The sequence below is a fragment of the Nomascus leucogenys genome, chromosome 6 (assembly GCF_006542625.1).
Source record: "Nomascus leucogenys isolate Asia chromosome 6, Asia_NLE_v1, whole genome shotgun sequence".
NCBI classification, from domain to species: Eukaryota; Metazoa; Chordata; class Mammalia; order Primates; family Hylobatidae; genus Nomascus; species Nomascus leucogenys.
This window is the reverse complement of record NC_044386.1, coordinates 104098680-104105244: the sequence shown is the minus strand read 5'-3', so window position 1 is coordinate 104105244 and position 6565 is coordinate 104098680.

Sequence of the window (6565 nt, the reverse complement as noted above, 5' to 3'; positions counted from 1 at the left end):
ACCTCTGCAAGTCTTTTACCTGACTTTCGTCACTTCCCTTTCCCAGTCCCCACAATGGCTGTGTACCCTTTGGCCATTCTCAGAATGTCAGCTCCCAGGCTCAGCTCACAACTGAGAACCTTGAACCCGTCAGGCGTGAATTCCCTCTGTTTCCCACCTCCAGGCTAACGAACTCTGGGCTCCCTCAGCCTCTCACCCCTACCCTCAGCCTGGAGCTATGCTTTCAGCTTCATAGTAACCTCCACCCGGAGCTTCCCCTCCACTTCTCCAGGATCAGGACCTTGCCCCATCAGCTCTTTCCTATCTTGATTTCAATTCTCTCTCTTGGCTTCTTCCTGCCACCTACTCACCCGCTGAAGTTGTTCCTGGAATCTCAAACTCAGAATGTCTCCTGACTGCCTCTCTCCTTGCCTTTCCTCTTTGTGAGTAGCACCACCACCTATTCTGCCTCACCCAATCCCAAAACCTGGGATCATCCAAGACGCCTTCCTCCTTCAGAGCCATTCATTCGGGAACCACAGCGTGCACATGCCTCCCTACTCAGCATTCCCAGCCTCAAAGCCCCTGGCAGAGTTCAGACCTTTGCCTGGCAGCTGCCACAGCCCTTCCTGGTTGCTTCCCAGCAATTTTACTTCCGTTTCCTGCCTCAGCCTCTTGAGTATCTGGGATTACAGGCATGCGCCACCACTACTTCCTTCCTGGTTGCTTCCTGGCAATTCTACTTCCATTTCCCCTATGGCTGTGGGATATTTTATCAAGAAGGTGAAAAAAGAAAAAGGACAAAAGTGAGATTTTGTCCAAAGATCTGAAATAGCTTAACTGGGCTGGGGAGCAGGGAGGCTAGAACCGCCCTCCATTTGATAATCTCCAAGGCCGTCTGTGAGAGACTGTGGAGACTATGGGTACAGCAAGCCCAGGACATGGGGTCCCTGCTGAACTTTCTGGTTATGAGACAGGACACCCTTCAGGGATAAAGGGCCAGGAAGGACGATCACAAGTCACACGCAAGGAATGACCAGTTACAGTTGTGGATTGTCCTGATACTAGCTAGAGAGAAGACTAAACATTGTAGCTAATATATCTTTTTTTTTTTTTTTTTTTTTTTGAGCTGGAGTCTTTGCTCTGTCGCCCAGGCTGGAGTGTAGTGGCACCATCTCAGGTCACTGCAACCTCTGCTTCCCGGGTTCAAGTGATCCTCCTGTCTTTCAGCTTCATTTGTAACCTCCACCTCCCTGCGCCTGCCTCTCCGTGTTGCAGCTAGAGTGAGCATTCTTTCACAGCAGAACTGAGCCGGCTACCACCTAGCTTAAGCCCTGAGGGGCTCCCCATCACCTACAGAAAGGCCATACTCCTCAACAGCAGATGAGGCCTTCCCATGGGGAACCTCTGTGGAACCTCATCACATTCATTCCTTGCCTTGCCCTGGTCATCACATCTCTGTGCCCTTGACCATCCTCATCCCCAGGCAGCTCCCCATCACTATGCACAACTGAGCCTTGCCTCAGTGCCCCTGCTCACCCTGCTCCCTTTTCTGGAATGCCGGGCCTCCCTGTTTGCCGGGGCCCGCCTGCCCATTTTTGAAGATGCAGCTTGGGCACCACCTCCTCCAGGAGGCCTCCTCCCTGCACTTCCCTAGCAGACTTGACCCTGCCTGTGGGCCCCTGCACTCTCCAGCTTAGTGCCGTGACTCTTGTTACGTTGATCTGTTACACGTCCTCCCTACTTCTTCCTGCCCTCTCCCATTTTTTATGTTCATACCCATCCTGAGGTTCCCAGCTCCAGGAACCTCCAGCTCTAGTACCGAGCTCAGTGCTTGTGATAGGAACTCAGGAAATATTTGCCAGTTGGTTCTCTTCATAGAAATACATAGAAATGCAAGAAGCAGTCTGGGTATGGTGGCTCACGCCTGTAATCCCAGCACTTTGGGAGGCCAAAGTGGGCGGATCACCTGAGGTTGGGAGTTCAAGACCAGCCTGGCCAACATGGCAAAACCCCGTCTCTACTAAAAATACAAAATTAGCCAGGCGTGGTGGCACATGCCTGTAATCCCGGCTACTCGAGAGGCTGAGGCAGGAGAATTGCTCGAGCCTAGGAGGCAGAGGTTGCAGTGAGCCAAGATCATGCCGCCATTGCACTCCAGCCTGGGCAACAAGAGCGAAACTCCGTCTAAAAAAAAAAAAAAAAAATGCAAGAGACAGATGGAGCCCATGATTCTGGCCTGGATAGTGGATTAGGTTTCCTATGCTTTCCTTTGGTCAGATAATAAATGTTAGTTTTTACTTCAATGCCCTCTCAGTATTTACCTATGTAAGTTATGCACACAGACGACATTTGTAAAAACCAACCCACCAATATTCTAATGAAACAACTTACAGTTTTGAAATGTCACAGATAATCAAAAGCCCATGGAAAACCATGCATATTGTAGCCGACTCAGTAGTACGCAATTTATTTTTTTTAATAGAGACAGGATCTCACTATGTTGCCCAGGCTGGTCTTGAACTCCTGGGCTCAGGCAATCCACTCGCCTCAGACTCCCAAAGTGCTGAGATCACAGGTGTGAGCCGCTGCACCCGGTCTTTTTTTTTTTTTTTTTTTTTTTTAATAGAGACAGGAGGCCGGGCACGGTGGCTCACGCTTGTAATCCCAGCACTTTGGGAGGCCGAGGCGGGCGGATCACGAGGTCAGGAGATCGAGACCACGGTGAAACCCCGTCTCTACTAAAAATACAAAAAATTAGCCAGGCGTGGTGGCGGGCGCCTGTAGTCCCAGCTACTCGGAGAGGCTGAGGCAGGAGAATGGTGTGAACCCGGGAGGCGGAGCTTGCAGCGAGCCGAGATCGCGCCACTGCACTCCAGCCTGGGTGAGAGAGCGAGACTCCGTCTCAAAAAAAAAAAAAAAAAAAAAAAAAAATAGAGACAGGGTCTCTTACTGTGTTGCTCAGGCTGGTCTCAAACTTCTGGGCTCAAGCGATCCTCCCACCTTGGCCTCCCAAAGTGCTGGAATAACAGGCATGAGCCACCACTCGGCTCACAATCTTTTTTTTTTTTTTTTTTTTTCTGTTTGGACAAGCAGTGAACCCTCAGAGACTTTATCTTACTCTTATCCTTTAATACAGTGAATCTATATAACTACATCCAGAGACAGTTCCCTTTGTTTTAAATTGTTATTGAGCCAGGCATGGTGGCTCACCCCTGTAATCCCAGCACTTTAGGAGCCCAAGGTGGGCAGATCTTTTGAGGTCGGGAGTTCGAGAGCAGCCTGGCCAACACAGTGAAACCCCATCTCTACTAAAAATACAAAAATTAGCTGGGCACCGTGGTGGGCACCTGTAGTCCCAGATACTCGGGAGGCTGAGGCAAGAGAATCACTTGAATCCCGGAGGTGGAGGTTGCAGTGAGCCGAGATCACGCCACTGCACTCCAGCCTGGGTGACAGAGCAAGACTTGGTCTCAAAAATAAATACATAAATTATTAATATATAGCAGACAAGTGTACACAAATGTGCAGCTCATTGAATTTTTACAAACTGCTCACACTTGTGTAACCAGCACCCAGATCAAGAAACTACTTACCAGGGCCAGGCGCTCATGCCTATAATCCTAACTCTTTGGGAGGCCAAGGTGGGTGGATCACTTGAGGTCAGAAGTTCAATACCAGCCTGGCCAACATGGTGAAACCCCACCTCTACTAAAAATAAAAAAATTAGCTAGGTGTGGTGGCACACACCTGTTGTCCCAGCTACTCAGGAGGCTGAGGCAGGACAGTCACTTGAACCTAGGAGGTGGAGCTTGCAGTGAGCTGAGATGGTGCCACTGCACTCCAGCCTGGGCAATAGAACAAGACTCTATCTCAAAAAAAAACAAAAAAATCACCAGGACCCCAGAAGTCCCTCTGCATTCCCCTTCCAGGCAGTACCTTGTCTCCCTCTTAACCCTGTCCTGAAGTTTGTGACATAGTAGGGAGTATTGAGCACTGGACAGATCTAGTTCTAGGCAAACTTCTGCCACTAACTACACACCTTCATTTTTATTAGAGATTTTATAATTTGAGGCAAGTTATAATGAGATGACTTTTTTTATTCATGGAATTTTGCTTCACTTGGGTTGCATTATATACTTTACGATAAACCAGAAAAGCTTATAGTGACAAAATAGACAGAGCAGTTACCATGCGCCAGGCACTGTGCTGAGGTCTTTACCTGCCATCTCATTTAATCCTGACAGCCCTAGGAGGGAGGTAAGTATCCTCACTCTACGGGTAAGAAAACGGAGACTCAGAGGAGAGGTTTGGTCAGTTACCTACCCCACACCTGTTGCTTAACCATGACTCCTGAAGTCCACTGTTAAAGCCATGAGAAATACCTAATAGGAAGAAATGGATAAAAGAACAAAACATTAAGATAAAAATGATATATTAGTGGCCAGGCACGGTGGGCTCACTCCTGTAATCTCAGAACTTTGGGAGGCCAAAGTGGGTAGATCACTTGAGGTGAGGAGTTCGAGAGCAGCCTGACCAACATGGGGAAACCCCATCTCTACTAAAAATACAAAAAAATAGCTGAGCACGGTGGTGTGCACCTGTAGTCCCAGCTACTCAGGAGGCTAAGGCAGGAGGATCACTTGAACTCGGGAGGCAGAGGTTGTAGTGACCTGAGATGGTGCCACTGCACTCCAGCCCCGGCAACAGAGCAAAGACTCCATCTCAAAAAAAAAAAAAAGCTATATTGGCTACAATGTTTAGTCTTCTCTCTTCATTGACAATAATTTAGCACCTAGCCGGGCGCGGTGGCTCACGCTTGTAATCCCAGCACTTTGGGAGGCCGAGGCGGGCGGATCACGAGGTCAGGAGATCGAGACCATGGTGAAACTCCGTCTCTACTAAAAATACAAAAAAATTAGCCGGGCGTGGTGGCGGGCGCCTGTAGTCCCAGCTACTCGGAGAGGCTGAGGCAGGAGAATGGCGTGAACCCGGGAGGCGGAGCTTGCAGTGAGCCGAGATCGCGCCACTGCACTCCAACCTGGGTGACAGAGCGAGACTCCGTCTCAAAAAAAAAAAAAAAAAAAAAAAAAAAAATCTGTAATAATTTAGCACCTGAACACATGGGGCCACAGAGAGGACTCAGAACCCTGAAGGAGTTGCCTGAATTTGGAGCTAAGGTACCAGTAGGGGTCCTTGAAAGCCCTCCCTGCAGATCACTTGAGCCCAGGAGTTTAAGACCAGCCTTGGCAACATGGCAAAACCTCATCTCTACAAAAAAATACAAAAATTAGCCTGGCATGGTGGTGCAGGCCTATAGTCCCAGCTCTTCGGAGGTTGAGGCAGGAAGATTGCCTGAGTCCACGGAGGCCGTGGCTGCAGTGGGCGATGATCAGGCCCAGGATCCAGCCTGGGCAACAGAGAAAGACCCTGTCTCAAAAATAAATAAATAAAGTCCTCACCGACTTTCAGCTTCTCCTCCTAGTAAGTCCTCCTGAGCCCTGGACCTCTCATTTGGTTGATGGTCCTTGGTTTATTGTGAGCTGTTGCTTTTTTTTTTTTTCTCCTAGGAAGATGTTGTTTAGGATCCTAATTGTAGTTCAGAGATTCATTCTAAAGGTTCTTCTCGATTCCCTTTTCCTAAAGACAAGGAGAACGACCCCCTTGCAGGCACCCCATTTGGTTTCTAGTTCGGAAGTGCATTCTAAAGGGTCTTCTCCATGGCTTTTTCTCCCAAATTAAGTTCAGTGGGTTTGTCTGCACTGAGACTTTTTGTCGACACTAAGTTAAGAGGGATAGAAGGAATTTCCATGGCCCAGCTTTGCAACTGATTCTCTAGAAAGCCCTTCCTGTTATCCTGTCCTTCCCTCACCTAACCACAGGCTGCTCCTACTGTGAGGGCAAGCACAGCTCTCCCCACCTTCATTGAATTTGGACCTTTCATCTGTTAAATAGGAAGTGAAACCTACAATGCAGGGGTCCAGGATTCCTTCTAAGAACCAAACCAGATAAAATGTGTAAAGTAGGTCCTTTCTCTGAGGCTGCACCATTCTGGGCTCTCCCAGCCCTTCCTTGGTTTTTTTTTTGAAACAGTCTCCCTCTGTCACCCAGGCTGGAGTTCAGTGGCATGATTTCAGCTCACTACAATCTCTGCCTCCCCGGTTCAAGCGATTCTCCTGCTTCAGCCTCCTGAGTAGCTGGGATTACAGGCGCCCACCACCACACCAGGCTAATTTTTTTGTATTTTTACTAGATTTGGGGTTTCACCATGTTGGCCAGGCTGGTCTCAAACTCCTGACCTCAAGTGACCCGACCGCCTTGGCCTCCCAAAGTGCTGGGATTACAGGCGTAAGCCACTGCACCGGTCCGTCCCTGGTATTTCTATCAAGTCATTTCCTTTGAACACACCTCCATTTAGCACGTAGCATTTCGCAAAACATTTATTAATAGCACTGCATTGGAGTTATTTGGGTTGCACATAACTCCATGGCAGCGTTTTAGAAAATGCACCCTCCGCTGCATTGCCTTCCTTAAGAGGAAGGAGTGTCTCCCTTTTTTTTCTCCCACCACAGCACACTCGCCACCT